Raw genomic sequence first — 26,068 nt, 5'->3', positions numbered from 1 at the left:
GGCTGCCTAATAGGACTGGCTGCAATTCAAAGACAAGCACTGTCCGGCCAAGTCCCTCGTCCCAATTAAAGGTCAGGGCCTTACATGGCTCTGCCCCCACTGATCTGTACGTTGTGCAGTCACAGGGGGGGGGACAGGCAGAGCAGGCAGAAGTCCTTGAGGAAGTACTGGTGCAGAAGCAGCTCCTCTGAGGAGACTTTAAGGAGACTGAGGAACACACGACTGATTAAAGCAAGTTAATAGAATTGATTTAAATCATTCTTAATTGTATTATTCCTGGCTAATTATTTTTTTCCAGTAGGAAAGGGAAGAAACAAAAAGCCGACCAGCCAGAACTAATGAAGAAATATTTTATGGTTACTGTTTGCATTAATAATAATATGGAGTGTTATGATTAATCAGAAGGGCACAAACGCAGCGAGTTAATTGTAGGTTGCTGATTACAGATTCTGAGATTCAGACTAATGCGGTAAGCGGACACAGAACCAGATTTAAATATGAAGCAGCATTACTGATTGCCCTGAAGTTTTCAGCAGTGTAACACAGATCCAAGTCTAACCCCGTGGTCTTCTTTTTCTACTCGGTAGGCCTGTTTAGACAGGTAATTAGATCAGCTGAATACCCTATTCTTTGACTTTAGTGCCTAAATGGAAAAGCTTTGTATACCAGCTTATTGTGAGCCTTGCAAGTGAGCATTCAGTCACTGATGCCAAGAAGTTAATGACTCAGCCCTATGTTTTCTGGAGAGAAGTTGGCTGTTTATCTGAGGGGCAATGTAAGTTCCCGAAAGGAAGGAAAGTGATGGTCACTGAAAGGGACAGGCTAAGGTGAGCAGTCTGAAAAAGTTTCTGTCATTTTTGGATTGTGGGCATTATGTGGCAAGATAATGTTGCTTCATTTCTAGGACACAAAAACAACTGCTATTTAAACAAACATCAAATCCAAGTCAGGGACTTTGGGCTTCATCTCGAGGCTAAAAAATTAATTACTGTGAGCATTAGAAAGAATTTCTTCTTGTCCTCCTCCCACACCTCCTCCACAGTATTTCATAATTGAATGAACTTGTTGGAGGGGATTTGCTTTCCCTTTACTATTTTGCCAGCTTTGGAAAAGGGGAAACAGACTGCGGGATTGTTCGTGTTTTGGCAATGCACATTCTTACATAACAAAAGCTTTCCAGCATCATTGATGTATAGCAAAATTCTAATCAACAGAGATTGCAGAGATTGTAACTACAGGTAAGCATTAGTTCTACTATTATCCAATAATTATTAATAAATGATTAAGTAGTGCATTATCCTGTTAACTGCACAACAATTAGACCTCCCAAATATCTGTAATGAAACACACAGTCGAATGCACTTTCATTCAAGGCAGACGTCTTTGTACTTGAGATGATCAGGAGTGGATTACAGCAGGTACTTGGGGACTTGCTAAAAGTTAAGCAGGTACTTAACTACCGTCTTGCAGTGGGATGGACTTCAGCACCATTAAATTCACCACGGCAGAAACGTGCATCTTTTATTAAGCATGTCCTTAACTGAACAGAGACTGCCGGAGGATGGGGTGCTAGTGGAAAATGGGGTCAGGCTTCTGTCTCAGTTTTACTGCATATAAGAGACTTGTGTCACATTCATTTTTTTTCAGCTGACCAGCCCTGGATTCACTCTATTTTATGATAGAGAAGGGGAGTACTCATCTTCAGTTTAGGCAGGGGCTTTCTTGCCTTGCTGATGATCTCTGTTCTCTCATCCTTCTAGAAATATTATCTCATTCAGTGTTTGCACCATTTCAAGCATGACCTCATAAAAAAATGATATAATTTTAACCATTCCTCTGTCCATGACAGAGCCACCATATGACTGCTTGAAGGACAGAACTGAATGGGCACCTCCACAATTCTGAATAAATATGCACTACATGAGGAGAACAACTCCCTGGTGTCCATGTGTCAGGGTCTGGGCAGGCATGCTGCCCACAGTGGGTACAGCCTCTCTGCAGATGCAGCCCAGTACATCAGATTTACGGCCCACAACTGACTTTATCTGCAAGCAAACAGCAGTCAGCTCCTGGATGTGCAGCAGCCTGGGGTGCTGAGCATCTGGGAAAGCATCTTGCTGCCACAAAAACACAGAAAATACCTGTTCCATCAAAAGGTTTTCCCACATGAGGTCTGGGATTGGATCATCTATACAACACTATGTAATACAGGATCATCTCTGTTATCAAGCACAACCCTAGCACTGACTGATGGGTCTCTAATAGGCTTTTCAAAGCTGAGGCCATGGGAGCTTATGCACTCACAGCGTGTTCTTTAAGACATGGCTCTGTATTTATGTCTGTCCTTTCAGGGTGCACATAATTAGTTTAAAACCCGTGGGCTTATTTCAATTTATGGTATTTCAGCCAGTTTCAGCTGGCTTATTTCAGAGCTGACAGAATTGGAAATTATGAGGGTCCTGCGCATAAAAATGCAACTAAGAGAGGAGAAACTCAAATGAATGTCCCATGGAGAGAAAATCTGTAGGAAGTTCTCCCCAGTTAATTAATTGTGCTTTGAGTCTTGGCTGGCAGTCTAGCACACAGGTGGCTTGGGCCTTGGCCTCATTAAACACCTCTCTGGGGGCTTTGAAAGGGTCTGATTTTGACTGGATGCTCATGGGGCACGTGAAGGCAAAAGGAGATACTGTGGGGCTGACCCTGCCTATAGGAGCCAAAATAGATGTAATAGGGCTACTGAAGAATAGGGACAGGCATCTGTGAGTGTAGAAAATGAATCCTAGGACACCAGGCTTTTTTAGCTGCTCTGCTCTGTTAGCAACTGGTCCTTAAATTTCATGGCACTCAGTATTTCTCTGCTTCCTTCTTACTCAGAAATTATACGACAGAAGTCCCAGATGAGCTCTCACATCTCACCATGGGATAGATCTCAGCATCTCAGAGTTAGGAATTCATTTTACCTGTGTGGTCCCTAGAGACCTCATTCAGTATTCTTGTGAGCCTCACCTCTACTGCCTGAAAGATTCCATGGTAATTTGTCACCATTATCTATTGCTTTACTAATGTTACTTAGGTAAATTATTATAATCTCATTAAAAATATTTCAGTATTTCCTTTACAACTTTGTTCAAAGTCATCTAACGGAAATTAGATTAATAAAACATCTGTCTTTCAATATAGTTCAAAGTATTCTAGCAAGATACGTGCATGCCCATTAATTCTGCAGTAGGAAGCAGAATTTAAAAGGCTGCTTTTAGTGATCAGGACAAGTAGCCACATCTTCCATTTTTCTTGAAAGTCTATCTGTAATATAGGGTGTTCAATTCAGCCCCCAAATCAAATATCCTGATCTCAGTTAACAACATATCTCACTAAGCAAAAGTGTCAACACTCAAGGCGCATTGGGATCAAGAATCTTCCTATGCCTTAAAAGATCCTAAAATGTTCTGTTTTCCTATTAACTTCCCATTTTCTGCATCTGCACTGTTCATTATGTTCCTGCTAGCCTGGGACCACACATAATCTGGTCCCCCACAGCTGTCTCTGTGGCTCACACAAGAAATGCCTTTCTAGGATAGAGTCTAGTTTACAGTCAAATAACTCCTGCGGGCTCACTTCCAGTTGCTCATTGGCATCTAATAACACTGAGCCTAACAGGCAACCAAACATATTCTATTTATCCTCAGGTGCCTGTCTTCAAGGAAAAAAAACCCACAACATTATGTTCCTACAGAGTACATTACCAATATTACAATATCATTACCATGAGACATTGCTGTCCTAACTCTTCTCTTTCCTGTATACTTTTTCAGAATACAGAATCCAGATAGGCTTTCAGTTTGTAGGAACATCATGATTGCTTTTCTATTTTTTTTTTCTCCAGCACTACACCAGTTTACATGCTATCTGAATTTAATGACAACAGTAATACAGCACTGCAATGGAAAACTAAGTGATGATAGAAGAACAAGACTGTGACTCTTGCAGCAATTCAAAAGCAGCATTATTTAAATTGATCCCTTCTGACAAACAGTTATGTCTTAATTAAAACAAAACAAAAAGAAATTATAATTTAATTCAATAAATCTTATCCTTGTACTGTAAAAAATAGAGCCACTCTACATTTGGCATACAGAGCTTTTGAGAAGAAGAATATACCACACCTACTTCCGTGGCGTATGGAACCTGACAAGAGCATCTGTGTCTATTTTCTGGACAAGTCAAACACGGTAAGAAAAAAATCAAGTTCCCAGTTCTCTGAAAAAGCTTTCCACAGGGACCTGTCACTGGGGAGTTTAAAGCTTTCTGCTACAGGGTTTGTCTTCCTATAAATTTCTGTACCAGCACCCCTTGAGAGTTAGCCCTTAATAATAAATAATAGTAGTGTAGAATGTAGGGTAGCTAATTTTCTGCCAGGAAATACTATCTAGCGATATTGTCTACTCTTTCCTGTATCAGTGGGCATAATATTTCAGAGGAATTCATTGCTAAAATTCCCATCAAACTCAGCAGTTTTAAAATAAAATGGTTCAAAGTACATTTGATAATTTTCAATCCTGCCTTTATAAGCAAATGTTTCATGTTCAAACACTGGCAGTACCAGTGACTGAAGTCTGCTCTTGTAAGAGACTTTTCTCCACTTCTACTGTAATGGTCTTTCCCAACAGTATTTTCAAGGCATTGCCTTGCTAAGGACACTGGGAAGAAGAAGCACAAATGATCCCACTGTTCCCACCACCATTCTTCTTAGGCAATTATCACCCATTGGTCTGAGCTGCCATAGGTTACCTGTGCTGATACAATGTACAGGTCAGGGTATCTAGCTATCTTATCTAAACAGCTGAAAAAATATATTTTGCATTGCAATCTACCAGTCGCTTCCACGACATAATTGGTTTTACTAGTGATGCACTCAATAAATTGGGAATAAATACTCCTGAATACTTGAGGCAAAGCTGGACTCATCTTCAGAGACTTTTTTTTCTTATGTGAAATCAACAATCCATGCTAGGCCACTATGAGTAGCACACGGAGGAATTTCTATCCTAGAAAAACTTTATTTCAAACACTCTTCATTCAAAGCCTGCAACTGATCTTGGAAGGGAAAAAGGACCACATCACTTAAAAAGCCTTTTATTGTTATCTTCTGCAGGCCTGTCTTATCTTCCTGTCCCAACTCAGACATGTACTCTAGGTCCCCAGAGAGGGATATCAGTGTTATTGCAGGAACTTGTCAGAAGAGTGCAGTGTATAGTAAGAGAGAGTAGTACGGGTGTCATGCAGCAGGTCTTGTGAGCGGAACTAATATCCATCATCAGATAGGCTGGTGCAGATGAGTAAAAGTTATGGGTCCAAACGTGTGTCCATCTATAACATCTGTTCCAACAGCAGTTACTGTCTTTTCTTAGAAACGTAGCTTAAACAATTAAAGTTGCAGTAAGCATCTTCCATTAAGAGGAAGCTGGACTATGTGTCCTCAGTGATGCCTTGCATGCGGATCGCCTGTGGTGCATGATGACATGACACCTCATAAAATTACCACCATCTTAAGAACTCAGAAGTTTTATAGCAGAGTGTAACTAATGGATGCTTATAAAAAAACTCCACTTCTTTGTCACAAGAAGTAAATAGGGTGAGAACTCGTTCAATATTTAGGTTCTTACATTCTGCTCTAATTCTAAACTAATGTACTTAGTATATAATTTTGCAACCAAGCAGTGTAGTAGAATCAAATGCTGTAATGCATAACACTTTTCATCCCGCATGCTGCAGCCAGACAGCTTTTTACAATTAGTACTACCACTTTTTCTTTTTTTTGTGAAGTAATACAAGTACAGTCATTAAGAAACGCAATGAAATACACAAGATGCTCACAGTTTCCTTTTTCCTTTATCTTCAGCATGAAGAAAAAGGAAAGAAAAATAGATTATCTAATGTGACTAGAAGATGCATGCATAGCTAAGAATGAATACAGACTGTGTGCTCAAAAAAAGCATTTAAAGCATTAGGGCAGGCATTAGTAATCCCACACTATGTACTTTAGAATAACTCGCTGCCAGAAAGATAGATGGTCGAGATAAAAATAAAATAAAACAAACAAAACAGCAAAAAAAATAAGGATTTTTGTAAATCCCTCACCCAGGCGAACAGAAACATTTGCAGCAACAATATGGGGATATTTCAGTCAGTCACAAAACAGCCTGATTGAACAAGAATGCTAAAGATAAATCATAGCTTGTGATTTTGTGAGCATCAATTATTTTAAAACGTTGCACTGTTTCTATAAATTATATTTAGTAAAGCTGCATAAAAGCTTCAAATGTTCTCCAAGGTGAGCACGTTTTGATTGTGGTGGCTCCTATAATTTCACTTCTACTTATGCAGTTACCCACATCCCTGCACCTCGGCCAGAGGCACTGGGCAGGGCCGTGCTGTGGGGAGCAGCCTGGCTCCATCTTTTTTTCCCTGTCTCAATCCCGCTCTCTTGCAATTTCCTGATTTCCATGCTGCTCACTGTCCCATGCACACTTGAACCATTAGTTCATTCAACATCCTAGTACATGACCCTCTGTGTGTATGTTCTCTTTTCAATTTTATTTGCCTTCCCTAGGCTAGGATGCTCAGGGCAAGGCTAGCATAGCTTCAACACTTGTGAGATAGATGGAAGAGGTGGGCACAGTGTGCCTTGCACCAACACCCAGCTCCTGACCCAAATGCTGCAGTGCTGGTGCCAAAGCCTTGTGGTGAGCCAGGCCCCATCACTCCTTTAGTAGCATCCTGCGTGAGGACAGGGAGCTGGCAGCTGGCAACGAGGCAAAGCTGATCAGGTCGTGACGCCAGGCCAAGCATGGCTCCCTCTCCAGTGCCAGATTCCAGAGCCAGGCGCCGGGATGGTGCTAGGGTGAGAACAGGCAGCAAATGGCCAACTTGCACCTGCTGCCTATGGGAGAGTGTGCCCAGGCTCCACAGGGGCTGGAGGCAGTGCCCTTGACCCTGCCCCGTCCTCACTCCTTCTGGGAGCAGCTGGCTCTGTGAGGGGGGACCCCACTTCTGTCCCCTGCCTGGATGCAATGCATATACACAGCAGAGTTAAATATAATGCCACCTGTAGAAGTGCTTTCCCTCTGATGTTAACCTTCTGCTTCTCCCATATGTTCCCTTATGGGCCAAGTTTTGTTCATAAGCAGAACTATATTAGACCTAAGAAACGACAGCGGAGCGTTACCTGTGTAATGTCAAAACCAGAAGTCACCTGACTTTGATAAATACAGTTTTTGGGAAAAAAATAGAAATTAAATTTAAATACATTTCACCTTTTCCTCCCATACTGTAACTTCTTAGGACTAATTTGCATTCAAGAGATAAATGAAATTTGATAGTCTTTGTCATGAAACATTTTGATCTATGCCTGGCAGGAGATCAGTAGGAAGACTCAGATTGCCTTATCTCAGTGTCCTTTCTGCAGCCTTCCCACTTCACATTCTTACTGCTCTCCAAATATGCCCAGTTCTACATTTGTAGAGAGCATTACAGAATTCAGATACAATCTCTGTTAATCTTGGGAAGTGCAGAACCAACTATATTGTGCTATAACATAAAATACAGCATTAATAACTCAAATAACAGATGGAATAAACACACATAGTCTTAATAAATCCCTATTAAATCTTATCAAGAATAACAAAATCAGACGATAAAGATGCTTGAGATTTTTCAGTTTTTGTACTTGGTATCTGAAAACAGACTCGTGTGCAGACTGGCTGAAATCCTAACCAGCCCTAGAGAAGTGCTAACAGCTGTGAGGGATGCCCCAAGTACATCATTTGGAAAGGTGCTTTGAAGAACGAAGGGCCTCTGTTTTCCAATGGGTTGTATCTGTTTGCAAAAACTCTCATCCATAATGTGAATTCAAGGTAATCCTGATGAGATTGAGGGAAGAGGAGGGAAGGGACAAATGGCAATAAGCAGACAGACTTTGACCCTTTGTGTCAGAAAACAAAGCCTTCTGGTTCAAATGTGAGTTAGCGTTCCCATTTGACATGGTTTCAACAAACATATGCGCATTCTGGCTTGAGCCTGTCCCTAAAGGATACTAAGACCAAGCAAAGCTTGCTTACAAGTTGCCCAAGCACAACACGATGGTTTTAAGTGGAAACAAATGAATGGAATAGATGTAATTAAAAATCCAAACTGAATTAGGCAAAATTGCTACAGCAAAGTCAGCGAGGGGCAGGAATGGAGCATCTGAAATGGTTATTTGGCATAGGGTCACCGTAAAGATGAATTAGGGCTAATTTTCTGCTGGAGCGTAGGTCAGGCACTGTGCTGTGGCAGAACGCTCAATCTACTGGATATGTTTTGGCCTACTTACAACTTTAGAAAATAAATATTAGAATGTTAAATTAAATATGCTCTGTGACAAGGACTTGCAAGATTGGGAGAATGTGATTTATATGCAATTGGCTCATATATACCATCTAATATGATATGCACAGTGTAACGAAAGCTCAGGGGTCTGATCTGCAGCACAGAAATGCTTTACAATCCTCTCTCAGGTTGCCTGTTGTTTTTCCTTTCTCCTTTTTTTTTTCTTTTTAATGACTACATGAGTTAATTAGTGGTTATGTACTCTGTCTCTTTGCCTGGCCTAGCTTATCCCTTCTGCAATAAATCTCTTTTCTTTCCCTCTCCCAAGGATCATTACAACATTAGCCAGCACTGTCAACAAAACTAATTGAAAGCCACCTGCTTTTAGGATCACCCTAATGAAAAAGAGCAAAGTTAAGAAACAAAATTAAATCAACTTTCTAATAGTCTGCAAGTTCCTATTAATTCACTCAAATATAGAGGCAGAAAGAAAAAACCCTAAGATCCTTTTTTTTTTCATTACTAACCTCATTGTCCACTCCTCCTTACGTTTATATAATTAGAAATTATTATTTTCCTAACCTTAATCTCTCATCACTCCTTAAAGTGGAACTAATAGTATTACGTTTTGTCTTTGCTGCTACAGCTGTATGAGAAAGTACCTGCAAAATTATGAGCAATCTGTTCTCCCTGCTAAACATTTGAGCACCTTTTAATCGGATAGGCCTAGATTCAGCAAAACTTTAGAGACGTGTAAGTCCACGTAAGCACTTATGCAAATCATCTAAGCCTCATTGTCTTTGATGAAATTCAAGCACCTGCAGAAACCTGAAGAAAGGCTGAATGGGCAGGACTGAATCAGTATGGATTTCTGGAACCCAGTGTGCACAACCCTTCAGCACGTGCTGAACCTCAGGCAGGTGATTAAGTGCTATTGAAGTCAATAGGAAATAAGCATGTGCTTCAAGATAAGTACTTTGCTATCATCGCACGGGAGCACACAATTTAGTCAAGTGAGTGTCAGTAAGGAACACATTCTTGATGGCTAAACTGTTTCCCATAAGTAGTTTCCCTGCTTGTCCTTAATTGTGGAGAAAAAAGCCTTGAAAAAGATAAAAACAAATTATTTGTTTCTGTTAGGCCACCTGAAGAAAAATACAGAGGAAAGAAAAATAAAAAGGGAAAGCACAAGACCAGCAATACTGATGACTGTTACAGCAGGGCTTAGATGTCCCAGCAAACTGGAGGTCCCACCATGCTAGACGCTGTGCAAACATGTCAGAGAGAGGGTGTTCAGTAAAAGAGTGCTGCCTATACGCACAGCACGTGGAAGTCCCTTTGAAGTCAGTCAGAATCCAGGCATGCAAACGGTTTGCACCGTGGGGGCCACTCATTGCAAGCTATATGATTTATTGCTGTCGAGTATGCTGAAGCAGAAGAGAAGGTCTCTCATAATGTGGCCACCAAAAATACAATCAGCTATGGAAAAAAAATAAGGTCGTGGATAATATATTGGTGGCTCTTAATAGACCACTGTTTACTTCCCAGGACTGTAAACATATCGTTATTTTTCCTACTTCAAAAGATTAAAAACATCGTTTAAATGAAATGCATTTAAAACAATGCAGGTGACATGCAATATGGGATAAAGCCTACCTTCATGCAAATGTATGCATCTCTCACTGATTACAATAACGAGATATGCAAAGAAGATTAGATGAGTATAATTTGATCCTTTTTGGAAGCTACTTGGAAATTCATGCTAGATATAGTGTGCCTGCATACACAACAGAGTCAGAAGAGTGAAGAGTACAGGGGATCCTTCCCAGAGAGGGCAAATTCCTCTCGCCCCATAAGCAGACTGATTCAGACCGGAGGTCAGGGACCCAGGAAGAAAGAGAGCTCCCCAGTCTGTGAACCCACAGCTACAACAGTGCAGTCAGTACTACAACAAGCAGAAAAGGGCTTAAAAGCAGAGTAGTACGGAAGAATAAAAGGGAGGAAAAAATACCAGTCAGGAATAATTATCACAGTGTATAAAACTTTCCACTCCTTTATTATCATAAATTGCAAAGTTTTATTGATGCATATTTTATCACAGCACTCTTGCCATATGTGATCTGAAGATTCAGAGCCTGTCCCCCGGGACAACGGTACTGATACAGATAATCAAGAATTCCTTTTATGCTTCTCTCAACACAGCCACAGCTCAGATTGAAATTAACATCTTTTACAATGAAACACCAGTTTGCTGCCACAACTAGACATGACAGCTGGAGACGGGGGCTTTTCCTTCAAGTCTTAGTTTCATTACGGACTGTGAAGATGTAAACTACATGCAAAGCAACGCGGATGGTCACTAGACGCAAGGAAAGGGATTCTGCCTGTAACCTGACACATGGAGAAATGGGGGGGATTTTTTTCAAAATAAAAACAGGGATGAAAAGCTGAGATCAGAGGCAGCCCCTAAAAAAGCAATGAATTGGAATCCTGGAGCTTTGAAATTCTGCAGTTTACACTGCCTGGGATGCTTTGGGTGATGCTCACACACACACACACACACATACAGGGATGGAATCTACTCCTAGTAAGCGAATCAACACAGGGTACTGTCCCACTTAAATCCTCCAAAGCAAGGTTTGTAATCACACTTCCATCTAATGGGAAGCACAGGGACGTGTGTGCACTGTGGGATCACCAAGGCTTTCACTAATTGTGTTTTTAGGTTTCCCGCTTCCACTCACAGGTGGGCCCCATTTCTCACGCTGCTGAGGGGCACGGAGGTTGTTTTGCTCTGTTCCCCATGGGGCCATATGTCACTGCAGCATCTGAGTGCTGCCCTGCAGATCATTAAAAAACCAACATCTGCCATGTGGGGTGCATTGTCCCTCTTATCCTCTTCACAAGGAAGGACTGGGTATGCAGTGTGGTGCTTTGTTTTGGCTGGGCTTTGTTTTTGTTGGTTTAAATCTACGTGCTGCCAAGTGTTAGGAAAATAAAAAAGCAGCACTTTGCTTGTGAAGGAGAAGGTGAGGTCTGAGATAATCATTATCTTCTGAGGGCGTCAGTGCCAAGTCTCAGGGTGGCTTTCCAAAAGCTGTAGCTTCATCGTGGCTGCTAGAAATGTGCAAACTTCACAAATCGTCACAAGGGGCTAGAGATGATAATACACTGGAATCACATCTCTTCATGTGCAAAATTGTTTCAAGCCCAGCTTTGAGAGCACGTCTACCTACCACAACATCACATGCCCGTTGCTTTGGTATGTTACATGGCACAACACACAGTAAAGTCTACTCTATCATGTTTTGTTTTTTTTTTCCTGATTAATGTTTTCTCATCTAGAGGTTGTTTCCAAAGAATGACAGAATCGATGTAAGATTTGAGCCATATAAGTGTACAAACGTTGACAGACATGCAAGGACCCTCAGGGAACATTCAAAGCATACCGCATGTCTCCAGTAATGATCAGGAAAGAAATATACAAAGGACAGCAAATCCAATGCCACTTTGCTGCCTTGTGTCTTTTTCTCTCTACAGGTGGCACAAAACATTACTTCTGCAGTTGAGAGCCATGGATGAACTCACACTAAAGCATGCATAATAGCAAGCCCACTTTATGGCTATAATCAAGTAAGACAAGGAAACAGAAGGCTTTGAAAAGAAGATGGGTATATGTCAGAACTGCAGTGTAAGGATTTAATTCATTATCAGCAACAGAAAAGAAATAGCACTAATGGATTAGTTACATGAGACTTCGGCAAACAAAAATGACAGGACCTCTTGCCATAGATTAGGAGACTGTCACATTTGCTTTCCCGAAGCTAAGTTATTTTGGGAACTTCTTGCTCCTCACCCCACTGGAAGCTCACATCTCTTGGAAAGGGCTGATTCTGAAGCCCACAAATCTTTGTGCAAGCACAAAGGAGGCTCTATAGACGGCTACTCAATCTCTTTTCTATTATATTTTTAATTTACACATTTCCCAGAGTTCTCTTTTATAAGATGCTAATATTGTAGGGATTTAATTTTGGAGACAGTCTTGTGCACCATAAGGAGAACCCATAGGTTCAGATGATGAGGATCTCTCCAGTTTTATGTGCACACACAGTGATGACTGCAGCTTCATTCACACAGTAAAGTCCAAGTTAGCCAAGGACCATTTGAAGAGAAATGTAGCAGTATATACTATTTTTTTTTCTTTTACAAGAGATTGAGGATATTTACTGTGGCCGTACAGTTTGTACATCAGATTGAAAAACAATATTTTTGTCTCACAAGAAGTTATAGTATTTGGTATTTTTCCCAAGTCATGATAAAATGCAAAAATGTTGCCATTTCATTTAAATAAACATATTAAAAATCAGTTTTAAGGAGCAAAAAAATATAATATCTATGTTGTGAAATGAGTCATTGTAAAGTTTCTGAAATAAAATGTTCAGCACTGGGAGCAGGAGTGTTGTGGGGGCACAGCTCCTTGGCATCATCTAAATGGCCGTGTCTGGGAGCTGATGTTCTTGGTCCACTTGTCTCTGTCTAACCTGTGGGTCCTCCACCCCAGCCACCTTTAGAGCCCCACCAGCCATGATACTCTCACTCTCAAGATGCTTAACACCAGTGCAAAATCCCATCCCAAACACAAAATATACGTCAGCCACATTTTTGTGCAACAATCTGCCAAAAGGTCAATTTTCACTGAGAATATTTTCAAATTTAATGAACTTCCTTTTCCAACAGGAAAATACTTGATTTGACACTTCTGTGAACAAACCAAGCTGTTTTATTATAGCTTGCTTTTTGAATCCTTTGAGTGGGACTATCAAGGCAGAATACCTGGTACGAACACTATTATCAAGCTAGTGACTCAGTGTGATGTCTAGCTAAAGAATGCCTTTGAAAATCTTTTTAGATTAATTCTTTCTTCAAAACAGCAGATTTTTAAAGTACTGTTTACAAGCAACCCTGTGCATTGTTCTTTTCATAATAATGTTGGTTTTAAAAATCATTTTACACCCCATCACCAAGAAGCACATCAGTTGTAAACACCTTCCCATAACCCCCCTAGTAAGGCAGAGACCTCCTCAGGAATCTGTACAAGGTCTGCTCTGATGGATGGAACCACTAAGCTGGAGAGGGTCATCACGGTAACACAAAAATAACAGAAAGCTAATAAAAAAAATAAAGGTCATCAATCAAGTAGAAATCAGTCGGTTATTGTGAACCACATTCAGACCCTTCTTAGGTGAAATTTATTCTAATTTTACCAGTGTAACCAATCCCATGGAAGCCAGTGTATTAAAGCCGAGTAACATAGATACTGCTGTGTTATAAAGATCTTTTACATCTTTCTTTGAAATATCTGACATGGGTCATTTTTCCAGACAAGACGCCAGAGCTATTAGACCACCAGTCTGTCCCGAGATAGTAAATCCTGGATCTTTAAGATAGATAGGGTGTAATTAAAACTAGAATTTGGCCTGTGGGGCTAGATCTGAACCCACTTAAATCACATTGCTTTCACTGCTGTACTGGTGTAAATGGTATTTTTATGTATGTGTCCAGAAGAGAACTCAGCCGCAATATTTCATTTCTACTGCTGAAATATTAGCATTAAAAAAGTAGTATTTTACAAAAGCCATATAAACATAGTGCCTATAATACAATCAATTTTGCTGGAATTATCTTATACCAAACCTTCATCTTTGAAATGATACCCCTTCCTTTGTGGAATGGCTTAAAACTTAAAAATGTTATTTGAAGTAAGATGCGACAGTACATTAACCAGTAAAAATCAAAGTACTCCTTTTTTTTCCCCGAGTCCAGAAGAATTAATTTTGTTGCCACTAAGAAGTGCAGACACCCAACTTTTGAACAGGAACTGACCTACTATTTCTGAAAGCCCTGCATGCAATTAGCTTCTTGTAAGAACCATCTTTCAAGTAGTCTTTTTCTGCCTCTGAACTCCGAAAGCTGCTCATCAGATCCAGTAAAATTAGAATATTAAGAGAGTACCATTTATCATGCTCGACAGATATGTTAGAAGCACACTCACCCAGTTAACCAACATTGTTGAAGTTTCTTTTAAAGCAGGATGTTCTTCCCAGTAATCTGAAAGATACTTTGACAGTCTTTCTGATGCGTTCATTCCTACGTCATTCTTCCCCATTGGTGTTTCTCCAGCAGTGGGTTGGAAGCAGTGCTGCCCTAGGAAGTGGTGTTCAGATGGCAGGTGTCCCCAGAGAAGGAGCCCTCCTTGGCTACAGTGTGGTGCCAGGGCCTCCAGGGGTTACATCGGCCTCTTTAGAGCCTTGTACATAAAAGCATCATTACCAGTGGGTCTCCAAAGCAAAGAGCGCTGCCATCCTGTGGCCCATAGGGCTTCTGACCCATGGCTCAGAAACAGCTGACACAAGGAAGATGGATGCACCTGGTGGACGTAGCATGGGAGTAGGAACTAGGGGCCTGAATCCAGTGTTAGCTTCCCCTGACCTTGCCCCCTGGTGGCTCACAGGTTTTCTAGGCCTGCTCTATTCTGCTCTGTTCTGCCTTTTGTTTTTATTGTGCTGGTCAGAACATGTTCAAAATCTTGACCTATTCATTCCTAAATGTAAATGCTGACAGCTCTTTTGTCGGAACATTTTCAAAGGGCTTTGGTTTCTTTCTGAAATGTGATGATTTTGAAATCTAAGGCTTGGCAGAACAGAACTATGATCTCCTAGTTCTGGTACTTAGATCGCAAGCCCTTCTACAGGGTTGCACAGCATAGGGGTCTGCATAAAATCTAGCACCTGCAGGCACCTTTAAAACACAAATGATAGCTATTAATAACAGTTTTATTAACAAAAATTTTATTTCTACCTGGTCTCATAAACCTAAAACCCACATAGTTTCTCAAGCATCCAGATCCACTGTATAGTCAAAAGCAACCTGAATCCCTTTTGGCTCAGAATCTCCTGAAAACAAACTCATTTCTACCGTTACCTAGATATATAATAATGCAATCAGAAGTGAACTGACTTTTTTGTTTGACCATTTAGCAGTGGCAGAAGTTGTGCTAAGGCCAGGCCCTTTTTCCACCCCACTCCAGTCTCCTTTTTCAGTATCAATGTAAGTGTTACTTGAGGCTCTCATTTATTGGCCCTGGTATCAGACAAATTTCAGATGGGGCAGAATCACTCCTTCCTCTTCATTTCTTTACACATTTAATACACTATGTTTGAGATTCTTTTAGTTCCAGTGGTTTGTGAGGCAGGAATATCAAGATTGTCTCACGGATGCTGATAATACCCCACACATGGCTCAGTGCAAGAGCATAAAACATTGGGCCTCCATCTTCCCCCTCTCCTTTTTTTTACATCCTATAAACATTACTGGAAAAGACTGCACTGCAAAGTCATAAATAAAGTATACATGTCAGAGCTACAGTCTTAAAATATTCTAACGGTTTGTTTGTGTTCTTTCCATAAATTGTTTATTGGTCAATATGGCTAGATATCTAAATATTTAATAATTCTTAAATTAATATTAAATAAATTTAATAATTTAATATTTAATAATTCTAAATATTTTTATCTAGTACTGAGCTTTCAAGAAAAACATTTCTCCCTTTTTTCATTGATGACAGAGATATTTTTCCAGTGCTGAACATGCAGATTATTCACCACTACATTACTCTGTTTCTTATCCTTACAGAGATTGCTAGCAACCCGCTAAAGGAGAACGCTATGATTATTTCTAAAGTAACGAATGGCAGTGGGATTATGCAGCAGGGGGAAGCTTTTCAAGTGGTCTCTGTATATGCAGTAAAGCAAATTGGTGAAGAAAAATCTCTGTATGAAATATCACTCTAATTTGTATTCTACTTCACTACGTCATGTAAATGTTCTTCAAGTAACAGTCTGACACTGCAAAATGGTACCCTGATGAGCAAATTACCATAGAAAGAAGTTCATCAAAGCAATGATTTCAGACGTGTCTGAATAGCCTGTGAGCATACAGAACCAAAGCCATCTCTTCAGCCAAAGGTGACACCCATCACTGACATATGAGAAAATAGACTTCTAACTCTCCTGGAGCCCTGCAATGCAGGGGGTCTTCCTAGAAAATAATTATCCTACATGAGATAGTATTTTATATCAGAAATTAAGTGGTTTGTTCCCTTTAAAAAGTAGTGCCTAAAAAGACAGAGCAATGGACCTAAGAAAATTATAAATGCACATAACTGCTGATAGATTGAATATTTTCAGCCAGCAAGTCAAATATGTTATGACATTTGATAATTGCTTATTCAATAAATAGCTTGGTAAGATCTTGCAGAGAAGAAGAAGGTAATTAATCTCAGAATAAAAAGTTTTGGTCCACCAACTCTTTGAGGACAATTTGGTGGGTAACTGTAGCTACTTTGGGAATTCTGATGCTCAGTGATTGTTAAAAATAATGGGAATGTAGTGTCCAGAGCCTACAGTAGCTTCAAAAATCATGCACTCCTGTGGAAAATCATCTTTTGACCAGAGCACAGATATTGACTCTGGCGCACTTATATCTCAGCAAAGAAAGGGAGCAATGGGATAAAAAACATTTCAAATGGTTATCTAGAACCATTGCACTGATGCTTTATTAAACTGACACATAAAAAAGAAAAAAGTAGCACACCCTGAAAGTTATTTGTGGCGTAGCTATTGAAGTTCCAGCAAAATAAGGACCTCATAATTAAAGAAATAAAACTAGAGACACATTTTAATCAAAAGGCATTTTTCAAGGCTGGGAATACGTATTAAAAAAATACTTATCTGCCACACATTATTATGCATGGTTATTCTGCATAAACACCTCTACAACCCAGCAAGAGACTACATAGGTAATAGAATGGATCTTGTCTCCAGTGAAGAGGAATTCATTGGGAGAACCCAGAGGTAGGAAGCAAACAAGTGTCATGGAGATATGGATTTGTTAATAGGGAAATTAATAGTCTTGCAGGGTATTGCCATAGAGAATCACGGTTCATTCATTATTTCTAGGCAAGTGTTTAGTAGTCATCATAACATAAATGCATTTTAATGGGAGGTCCTTCCATTGCTACAGGGCAGCATGGCAGAACACAAGATGGCACTTAAAGAGCAATATTGGGCAGATGGGCAAGAAAACATATAGAAAGAGACTGTCAACTGAGTTGCTGGTTGAGTGTGCTTGTTGGGGTCTTTTGATTATTAGCTTTTCTACCAATTTGAGTCTAACATCTTTCATGTTGAGATGTACCATGTATGTACATGAGTCATTACAAATAGCATACCTCAGTCATAGCATATGCAATAGAACGCGGTTCTACCATGTACTCAGAAATGCCCCTGAACACACCCTAATGAGAATTAACCCTTCAAAAGTCTAGGATACCAAGCTTAGCCGTGAGTCAGTACAGAATTTCTATATAATGGTTCAATTTCTGATGTATATATCCCCAGTATTGGCTTTTCTCTTGGCTTACTGATGAACTACCTGAAATTCCATGCACAAAGCAAGGAACCTGATTTCCTTATAAAACTCCTCCAATATCAAATATTCACTCCAGAGGCTTCTTGTGGGATCCAGGTGCTGTTCCTTCAGTCTTTATTACCACAATCTGCTCTGCTTTCTGTCATGCTTGTCCACAAGCCTGCAAGTTATCTGTCTTCCTTTTGTATCAGTTCTTCTCCAAGTCACTGCTAAATTCCATATCTGTCACTGATCCAATCTGTCCTTTTCTGTCTGTTATTTTATTAAGACATTTGCCATTTCTTTCTCTCTGCCTCACTATTCAAATCCTCTGCTTTCTTGCTCTCCTGCAGCTTCTTCCTCTGTTCAGTCTCTGCAAGGTTTTGTTACTGTTATCATCATTTTCTCTCAATGTGCTCTCTGTACTCTTTAAGGCTGCTTTGACAGATCCTCTCTTGTCATCTGCTTGAAGGCTGATTTCAGCTTTTGCTTGCAGCACTGTGCCTATGCGCCTCCCTGCTACGCAACTGCCTGGCATTCAGCATGTTCTGCCAGGGCAATTTTTCTGCTCCTTCTTGCTCTTCCTCCCAAGGAGGGTGGAAGGGATATAAGGTGTGCAGGGCTGTGGGGCATGGGCACTGGTCTAGGTCAGTAATTCACAGATGCCTTTCCAAAGGTTTGATAGCTCTTCCTGTTGTCACTATCAAGGATACTTTCTATTCACTTGACAAGATCTCCCCTGTGTGCTCATGGAGTGCCCTCAAAGAGGGTGCTTGGAAGCAAGCTTCCCGTCAGAATCAATTTAACAGCTTGTGTTTGTTCTTCCTTGCCTTAGAGAGAAATGCTCATGATGAGCTGGCACCCCTAATTGTGGGTGGTACATGCCCATCTCCATATTACTTTTTGAAGGAGACACAGGAGTACAGCAAGTCCATATAGGAAACACGAACCAAACAAGTGCAATGGATCCTCTCAAGAGATACAGTAGTATCATGCAGCTGTGAAAAAACCCTCCAACAAACGCAAACCACTGATCCATACTCTTCCCCAAACCTCCTTTCTTGGAAGGCATTCCTCTGTCCTAAGTAGCTTTATACACCCTTGAGCAGGTACATCTCTCTGTTACTTTAACACCTGTTTTCCCTGCAAAGCATGACCTTCAAGTCAAGGAATAACTCATATGTATTTGAATGGTTAATGACCTCCAGATAACATTTTGACTGGAAGAAAAAAGTACAGATTTTCTGCTGGGAAACACTTCTAAACTGTTTAGGAAACACCATTTTCCAGAAGTTAGTCTCCTAATTCTCACTGTGGAACTTCACCTGTTAAATCACCTCTCTCCTTTTCAAGAGTATCTTAAATTAAAGAACAGACTAATTTCAGTAATGGGCTAAGCACAGAGAAGACATTCCATATATAATAACCTCATGAAGGTACCTATATTCTTCTTAAGAAGTTTGCCAAGTGGTGATCTGCTATCACTATTTTAATTTATGCTACATCATGATGGCAATCCTAAATTAAATTCATACAAGCAAGTAAATTTATGGTTAAGCCTTTCACTCAATCCTTAACTTGCTTCTCTGTAACTAAATTACATATCGCAAGGGCTCTTAACTATGTGTCACAATACCTAGGCAGAAAGGTTAATTATGTAGACTCTTTTTCTTTCTTTCATTTTTTTTAACCTTTTATTTGCTTCTGTAGTGGGCTTAAAGGAATCATGTAGAATAATTCATCCCCAGCATGCTGTCAATTTGAAAACTGTCAGGACCCTCTTGGGCTGTGTTGCTGGCTGCTGCACACTTCAGCAGGGCAAACTCTATGCAGTTTGGTGCTGGGCTTGCTCTGTAAGTCATCTATTTATAGAGAAGGTCAGAAGCATGAAGGACTTCTGAAAAAAGTGCACTGGGGGCAGCTTTGGGTGCCACAATATAAGGAGGGCATAAGATTATTAGAAAGTATCCAAAGGAGGACTATGAAAATAGTGAAGGGTCTGGAGGGCAAGGTTGTGTGAGGGGTGGCAGGGGGTCCTGTGTCTGTTCAGCCCAGAGCAGAGCTGAGGGGAGGCCTGATGGCGGCTGCAGCTCTCACAGGGAGCAGAGGGGCAGCGCTGAGCTCTGCTCTCTGTGACAGCGACAGGGCCCGAGGGAACGGCACATTTCTTAGCATAGGAACTACACTTACGTTTTCAAGTAAAATAAGGATTTTAAAAGACAGTACCTCCTGTGACTGCATTTGTGCACAAATTGTTTATGTGAGGGCCCAAGTTAAAACCTTCACAACAGTGATGGTCACTCAAGTCCGCAAATACTTCTCAAAGAGGAATACAGTTGTGACAGACTGGGTAGTGTTAGAGCTAGTGACTTTTAAGCATTTAATTCGTAGATGAAATGTATGTAACTGTGTTAAAATTTTTTCTGAAAAAGTAGGTCTTACACATGCATTTCAGCCAGTATTCACAGTTCTATCCTTTTTTAATTACCCTAGGCATGCTGATTAAAGAGCTACAAAGTAGGCTATTTAAAATTGGGTTTTACAGTGATTTAATGGGCACAAAAAGCATACAGAATTAGAAAACATTTACTTCTCTTCCCCTTCTTATATTGCCAAATATATTTAAATCAAACTTGTTTTAAAAACAAATATTCCCAGGGTGAGGACTTTCATATCAACTTCCAGTTTCAAACAAGTTGCTATAGCAGAATTAGAAACCTCTGGCAATTTTTTTCCCAATGAAATGTAAATGATGAAATATCGTTAACCATCAGCATTACACCACTAGAAGACTGTGAGTGTCTTGCACGCCTCAAACTTCCCTTTCCTTAAGTACAATGCCTTAGAGATAGCAGTGTTTAAATAGTACAAAGTACTCCACTACCACCAGCCTGAATCTTTATTCAGGAGAACAAGCTTCACATTCTTTCCCACTAATGCAGTATAAGGGCATGTTTGGCTCCTCCATAAAACACACTCGTGCACTATTCCTGTCTCAAACAGGGTACAGTACTGACATGACAGATTCATGTTCCCAGCTGTGACATAAGGGTTCTTTGACAATACCACAGTGAAAGCCCTATTAAGAAAACATGTGCCGGACAGCGCATCTGATGCAGTTAAACGCTATAAAAGATTTTCCAGGTGTTAATGAGTTCCATGAGTAGAATGAAAATGAGATAGATCTGTGCACTTGGAAATTCTCAAGAAACAGTACTCTGACTCTCAGAGAGACAGACAAACAGTGCTTTATAAGCATGGCTGGCCAAACTCTGCACCTGACGGCATGAGGTGATGAGCCACCCTGACTATTCACTGAGGGAACTGTTCACTTAGGATCATTTGCATAGGAAAAGACAGACTTTCATGCCTTCCTGCAGTTTACTACATCCTTTTCCCTTTGCTCAATTGCTGAAAAAGCACTAGTTATTTTCCCCCCTTTTATATTATTTTTTTTTCCCTAAAGAGAAGGAAAACATTATGCCTGCAACTTTGTCTATCATCCTTAGTTCTTAGAGGGACTCATTTTGACACAGTACAGATGCGAAATGGGAATTTAACCTACATTAAAGTACCACTACTTACAGTTTAATGGACAGAAATACTCTTCTGCATACTTTGAAACAGCACTGGTTGTAATTTTTCACAGCAATATTGGGGCTTAAGATACATATTTTCCCTGAAAATAAAAGGAAGCTAAAAGATAATAAATAAAAAAAAAAGAGCTTTGAAAAAATAGGCATAGACTGCTGTGAAGATTTCAACCACTAGTATTTCAGAAGATAGTGAATTTCAGAAGATAGTATTTCAGAAGATAGCATCAGGTGTCTAAAACAGAACTGTTTGCATATTCTGTTGACTTGATAAAAGATTGTTTCTTTTCTTTTTCTTTTCCTGGATGTGTGACTTCCACGGTAACTGCCCCAGGGGAGCAAAGTTTTGTTTTAGCTATAGATGACAGGTACAGTGTGCGAAGCCTGCAATGCAGATTTTCCCATGCTGTTGACCACCACCTCGGCCTTTATTCCAACATACAAATGAATCTACGAAAAGAGATAATATTGCCTCTGTGCAAATTCCAGCCCAGCTTTCCTTAGAGGGTGCACCCAGTAATACTGGGGTCTGTGGAGAGTCTCTTCCCAGAAGTTTGTTTCCCACAGTGACAAGCCAGTACTATTTCACCTTGCTTTTCCAATCTAACATCTCAAACTCACTTCCCACTCTTCCCCTACTGAAGATGTACTCTCTTAAATTTACTTGGAGAACCAAATTTTCTTAAATGCATAAGACAACCAGGTGAAGAGAACGAGCAAGGAAATCTAATAGTACACTGACACAGATTCTTGAAATTAATGTGTTAAGGGTTAAAATTCCTCCAGCTTGCCAGGTGTTCTGTGCAAATGCTGCATTCATACAACGTAGTATCTGACCATTTAACCATATGTCAAACAAACTCTGCTATGACAACCAGATGTAGACATTGCCATAGAATGAAATTATCATTTTATTAATTACCCTTTAATTAGTTGATACAGCAGAGAACATGCAGTAATTTAGTCATAATTGGCCTGACTGAGACGCAATACTTACAGGGATGGAATCTGTTTGTGAGACTGCTTGTTATGAATAACAATTATGTCTGTGACAATGCAATTTTATTATGAAGATGTAGTGTGCGTTTTAAACAACTTTTAGGTATAAGATAGTATTCAGTCTTTGACTATAATTCAATGGCAAGTGTTTTCCTTGAATATCAGTGTATAATCCTGTGTATAATGTTAAACATGTTGTAACAATGCAAGAAAGACCTCTTCTCCAACTTACTGTGATGCCCAAAGTATGTTTCATCCCAATGAAGAGGAGCTGTTTGGTAAATGTTGTGAATGCAGGAAAAAAACACTTCAGGCTCCTCTCAAATTGTGTTTCTGTATCACAGATTGTTCTAAAATTTAACATCATCTTTGTGTAAGAAAATCACAACCTAGACTTCAGAAACATCCTTTGTCAGAACACCACAAGCAGAAACTTGAGCAGTCTCCTATGTAATCACTTGATCACTACACTTCTGGAATTGCTTTAACGAGGGCAGAACACTCCGAGGTGTCTCAGAGTGCAAATAGAGCTAGCAACATCCCACTCTAGACTGTAGTAGCAAGCAAAATGCCTGGAAGACTTTCTTTCAATACACCTTGCAATTAAATCGGGAATACTCTTCATAGACAGAATACCAGCATCATTGTGGTAGGATGAAGCACATACAACAGCTTAATAAAAATGCTTGTGAAGCAGATTTAAACCATGGCACTTGCCTATCTACTTGATTTTTTTTACCATTGCTTCGGACAAAACTTTGGAGTCACTTTCCTGTCCCAACTGCCCTAAACTCTGTGACTGGAGCAAAGACTGCAGTGTTTTGTGCTCAGTTTGTACCACTGGATAGACTGTTCTCTCCACCTTTCTTCCCACAGAAATCTAGCAAAGGTCAGATCAAAACCTTCAACAAACTCATCTTCAACAAAATGCAACAGATCGCTCTACTTTTGAGAGCTGAATGAAAGCTCTATTTCTGTTTGATGATACCTTTTTCTGTAATGGGTGGCTTGTAGCTTTCTGAACGGGCAGTGACAGAAAGTTACATTTAACTGAGCTTCTCTTGCCCAACCCCAGCACCTTTATTTATTTACTTCTAATGGATGGGCAGGCTATCTGGATGTCTCTGAGTGGATTGTATCTTTCTAATGACTTCTCTGGAGTCCACGAAGTCATATGAGGGATTAATGCGCTACCTTTACAATCAGATATTTAAATGCTCTTCTACTTTGCTCAAATGCCTATGAACTTCTTTGGAAGTTTTCTTTCTTTCAGACACAGCACTCTTCCTTCCTTTCTGACAATTAACTTCTCTGCCATGAACTAACACATATGGAAAAACATTCTGCATAGAAAAGAGAACCTTTCTTGCCTGTGGTGCTATCTTTCACTTCCAATCAGTGAGTCCTGCTCTAATGCTTGTGAGCTCATCCTGCTCGACAACTTACAGCCTCCCCCAGTACAAGCACACACAGGTTGTGCTTTCCTACTGCGTCACAGGGAACAGCTCACAGTGCAACAAGAGAGCATTTCATTAGACTGCCATGGAAGAGTCATTGCTGCAAGGAGCTTGATTTGAAGGGGGGCACAGTCACAGCATTAAAAACTAAGAACAGTTTACCAATAAAACCTTGTGTGCCTGCTTGAAAAATGTCTTGGAGTAGCACAAAAGCTGGCACCATTAGCTTGCATCCCTGCTGAGCTAGCAATAAAGTGTACACATAAGTAAAATGCATTAATTGCTATCAATCAATCTAGCTCAGACATTCATTCTCCTGGCATCTTCAGATTTCATTTCCATAAAATGGGATTTCTCTAACTCTCATAATTTGATTTTGTCCAGCCCACTGTGATGTTGACACAGTGGCTGCAAAAGCACAATTACACCCTGGCTGTACAAAGGTGTTCTGTATCTAAACAGACCAGCATCCACGTGCTTTCAGCCTCAAAAGAAAAACCTGCGGGAGAGGAAAAAGTGATGCATTTTCCTATCATTTTCCTATTGCTGTTTTTCCTCTCTTCCCCCTGTATTTTTCATACTGTGCGCTACTGATTGCTGCACTTTAAGATCAGAATGAACAATTAACCGCCTAATTATTCTAGTCACACCGAGCCACAATGAAATCTTTATTCAGTGTTTACAGCAATCTTTGGCAGAGACTGTCTTGCTGTTTTTAAACCAAGAAGAACTGCTCCCTTTGGCTCCCCTCAGCATCAGCTGCCTGGGATTCGGAGCTGGATGCCAATAATCAGCCTCCTTTTTCTCTTCCAGAGTGGCTATTTTTTTTTTTTTTTTAAGGGTGAAAAGACCTATTCTCATCAACTCCCCATATATTCTGCCTGATTTATGTCCCAGCCACTGGGGCTCTTCCTTCCGTATCTTCTACCATCCGAGCCCGCTCGCCCGCCCCGCTCCCCCCGCGCCCGGTGCCGCTCCCGCAGAGCCCGGCACCCCCAGGGGGGCTTCGCTGCTTCCTCGGGATCCCCGGCGCGGGCAGCTCCCACCTTTCGCCGCGCACCGCCTGCACCTTCTTCCGCAGAAGCCCCGCGGTTCGTGCCGCGTGAAAGTTGGAGGCGGCCGCTCCGTGCCCCCGCTCCGGCTCCGAGTGTCCCCGCCGCGAGTCCCTGGGGCTCCCCCCTCCACGCCCGCCGCACCTGCAGAGCCGGGGGCGTCCCGGGGCTGACGCGCGGTGGGATTGCCCCGAACCCAGCTAGAGAGACTGGGAGGGGAGAGGGGATGGAAAGGAGGATGGGAAATAAAATAAAGAGGGGAAAAACAAGGAAAGAAAAAGGGGGAAAGAGAGAGAGAAAAGGGGGAGAGAGAAAAGGGGGAAAGAGAGAGAGAAAAGGGGGAAAGAGAGAGAGAAAAGGGGGAAAGAGAGAGAGAAAAGGGGGAAAGAGAGAGAGAAAAGGGGGAAAGAGAGAGAGAAAAGGGGGAAAGAGAGAGAGAAAAGGGGGAAAGAGGGAGAGAAAAGGGGGAAAGAGAGAGAGAAAAAGGGGAAAGAGAGAGAGAAAAGGGGGAAAGAGAGAGAGAAAAGGGGGAAAGAGAGAGAGAAAAGGGGGAAGGAGAGAGAGAAAAGGGGGAAAGAGAGAGAGAAAAGAAAGGAAGGGGAAAAAAAAGAAAAGAGGCAAAAGAAAAGGTGAAATGAAGAAATAAAAGGGAAAGAAAAAAAAAAAGAAAGAAAGAAACTGAAGAACAAGATAAAGATGGGGAAACGGTGAGCCAGGAGGAAAGACGGCAGAAAGCAGCCCCACTGAGGACCGCACGCGTTACCTTGCTGCGCGCAGGAGCTCCGGGCTGCCTCCCCGGCGCTGGGGCTGCCCCGCTCGCCGGCTGCGCCCTCACATCGCCGCCCCACGCCGCTCCGCTCCGCTCCGCTCCTCTCCTCGCAGGGCCCCGCCGGGCGCCTCCGCGCAGCGCTGCCTCTCGCTCCCGCCTCCGGCTGCGCGGGGCGCAGCGCCGCCTGCCTTGCGCGGGGCGTGCGCGGGCTTTGCGCGGGGCCGGCGCTGCCCGTGGCTATCGCGGCGGGTACACGCGGGAGGCGATTGGTGCCGGGCGGTGCGCTCTCCTCCCCCTCGCCCCCCTTGCCACCCCCCGGCCCACCCCCTCGCGGAACCCCCCTGCTGAGGCCGGGGCCCCGCA

At 41.4% G+C, this 26,068-nt stretch overlaps 1 protein-coding gene across 1 annotated transcript in view; it reads right to left on the bottom strand.

Annotated features, from left to right (window-relative positions):
- CDH20 (cadherin 20) overlaps positions 1–25,763 on the bottom strand; it is a 110,408-nt gene extending 84,645 nt beyond the window's left edge. The window contains exon 1 of the mRNA XM_065752384.1: positions 25,700–25,763. The gene's annotated coding sequence lies outside the window, so the exon portion shown is untranslated. The remainder of the gene's footprint in view (positions 1–25,699) is intronic.
- Positions 25,764–26,068: the final 305 nt, after the last annotated feature.

Source organism: Cyrtonyx montezumae, unplaced genomic scaffold (assembly GCF_038088225.1).
Source record: "Cyrtonyx montezumae isolate F1298 unplaced genomic scaffold, pur_monq_1.0 scaffold_8, whole genome shotgun sequence".
In the NCBI taxonomy this organism is placed as follows: Eukaryota; Metazoa; Chordata; class Aves; order Galliformes; family Odontophoridae; genus Cyrtonyx; species Cyrtonyx montezumae.
The sequence above is the reverse complement of the archived record's forward strand: the minus strand, read 5'-3'. Positions and strand labels throughout refer to the sequence as shown.